Genomic DNA, 2,737 nt, shown 5'->3' on the forward strand with positions numbered 1-2,737 from the left:
ATTCCCTTTTCACTCTATTAATTTGTACATCTTAGGTAATCAAAAAGAAGTTCCCAAAACTTTGGGTGCACATTCCTAGTTTTACAATGTATTTTGATATTCGATCCGTTCTATATAGAACGTGATTCTATGTAATATATGAACTAATTCTGCCATAAAGGAATAAACAATGGAAAATAGAAAAAGTGAATGTAGAGCTATATTAGTTTAATAATAGCATGTAAATTGACATATAGGCATATTTCATACAATTTGTGCCAAACTTCAAATTTCGGAAAAAAGGCATCAATTTCTTTTTTATAATAGCATGGAGTCAGGATGAGGGGATCCATTATGGGTGAGTCTTCATATATTATCTGAAATAGACAGAAAAAAATATTTATGTTAGTATAGTAATATGTACACACTGTCTAGTCATAATCCCTAATATGTGGAGTAAAAAGCAAAGCCATGGGCAAACCACCTCCTATCCTATACCACTCAATTTGAAGTCAACGTTTAGTCCATAGGGGCGTAATGTATTTAGCCTATAGATCCATTCTAACTCCCGTTTTTTCAAAAAAGATATTCTGTCACCACCTCGTCTCGGTTTGGTGATGTGATCTATTATTCTAAATCGTAAATCTTTCTCTGTGTGATTGGCTTCCACAAAATGTTTTGATACTGGTAAATCCAGTCTTTTGGAACGTATAGTGAATCTATGGTTATTTATACATGTCTTGCAGTCTAGTGTTGTCTCTCCTATGTAAAGGAGATCACATGGACATTGCAATAAATAGATGACATAATCTGATGTGCAGGTAAGAAATTGTTTAATTTTGTATTCCGTACCAGTTATAGGGTGAATAAACGATTCACCTTTAATCATGTATCTGCAGTTAACGCAATTAAGACAAGGGAAACATCCCAATTTTTTCCTGTCTAGAAATGTTTGTGTCACTTTCCTATTCAAACCTATATCTGCTTTTACCAGATTATCCCTTAGATTTTTCGGACGTTTATAAGACATCAGTGGGGGTGCTGAGAATTCAAGAACATGGTATCCTGTTAGCCGTATTTCTTTTGTTCTTTTTAGCTGATTGTGTGGGCATTTCTGTAGATAATAGTGTCTCTCTATCTGATAACAATACCCTATCTCTGTGTTGTTGAACCAATTTTTTAGGGTACCCACGTGAAATGAATTTTCTACCCATTTCATCCAACCCCTTCTTGCTTTTCTCATCAGTGTCTACAATCCGTTTCACCCTCAGTAGTTGGCTATATGGGAGCGCTTTGATAAGACCCCTAGGATGGTTGCTTTCAAACCGTAGAAGATTGTTCCTATCGGTGATTTTGGTAAAAATGTCTGATGTTAATCTTAAATCTGATTTGGTTATGGTGGTATCCAAAAATTCAATTGAATGATTGGACTTAACCAATGTAAATTTGATGTCTGGATCAATGTGATTGATGTACTCGTAAAACAAATCCAATTCCTCATCGGACCCCAACCAGATGAAGAAGATATCGTCTATGTATCTCCACCACTTCAGTACATAACTAAAGTGGTGGGACACATAGACGAACTCCCTCTCAAGTGTTGCCATAAAAATATTGGCATAGGTGGGTGCCACATTGGTACCCATGGCCGTACCTCTTAGTTGAATAAAGAATTGATCTTGGAACAAAAAATAGTTATATCTCGATACGAGATCTAGTAGGGCAAGTATGAATTCAATGCAGGCTGGTGAATACCCACTATTGCGCAGGGTTTTATAAACAGAAGAAGTGCCTCTCCCATGGTCAATCGACGTGTATAGGCTCACCACGTCGAATGAACATAGCAGGGCAGTATGGGGATCTGTATCTCCCTGATTTTCAGTAAAAAATGAAAGGTATCTTGTATGTAGGATGGTACCTCAATTGCATATTGTCGCAATATTTTGTCTAGAAATATAGAGATATTTCCCAGGATAGAACCCATGCTAGATACTATGGGTCTGCCAGGAGGTTTTTTGAGAGATTTGTGTATCTTGGGGAGTGTGTATATAATTGGTGTAACTGGGTGTTTGACCAGTAAAAATTTGGGACACTGGTCGTGTGTCTGAACAGGTACTTGTGCAACCTACACTGGAGGAACGGTGCTGCTTTTACGTTGCTTTATATATATATATATATATATATATATATATATATATATTTTTTAATACAACAGTCAATATATACATCTCAGTCATTATTTCACTAGAAGAATAAAAGAAAGGAAAAAGGGGGAGAGAAGCTCACCACACTACAGCGCTCAGCATCGATCACAGGATTATACTGCGCATACCCCAGGGTCAGCAAAAATGCAGAGACACCAAAGTTTCAAAAAGTAGCACGTATAACTCATCTGACTAAGCTAAACAAATCGGCAGTTAAGTAATCTAATTGAGCATGCATCTAACTCGCATTGATTTAATCGTAAACAATGCTGTATCCTTACAACCCAGATCACATGACCCTAGTTCACCAATGAAGTCCCAAAGGAAGTAAACCCAATGTTATGATTGTGGGAGAGAGCCACTATGTTCTTCAATGGTCAATACACTATGTTCTTCAATGGTCAATACAAATCTGAGGGTACAGCTGTAGCCTTTTTAAATTATAAAGAGCATAATAAAATCTGTAAAAATGTAATAAAATTAGCAAAAATACAAAATGAAAGGCAGGTGGCCAAGGATAGTAAAACAAATCCCCAAAAATTCTTCAAGTATAT

The 2,737-nt window shown here is 36.4% G+C and overlaps 1 long non-coding RNA gene across 1 annotated transcript in view; it reads right to left on the reverse strand.

The window, feature by feature from the left end:
* Positions 1–242: 242 nt before the first annotated feature.
* The window catches only part of LOC142743093 (uncharacterized), an 18,848-nt gene continuing 16,353 nt past the window's right edge, over positions 243–2,737 (reverse strand). Inside the window, exon 3 of the long non-coding RNA XR_012881495.1 lies at positions 243–356. This is a non-coding gene — a long non-coding RNA (uncharacterized LOC142743093). The remainder of the gene's footprint in view (positions 357–2,737) is intronic.

This window comes from Rhinoderma darwinii, chromosome 2, assembly GCF_050947455.1.
Source record: "Rhinoderma darwinii isolate aRhiDar2 chromosome 2, aRhiDar2.hap1, whole genome shotgun sequence".
Classification (NCBI taxonomy): domain Eukaryota; kingdom Metazoa; phylum Chordata; class Amphibia; order Anura; family Rhinodermatidae; genus Rhinoderma; species Rhinoderma darwinii.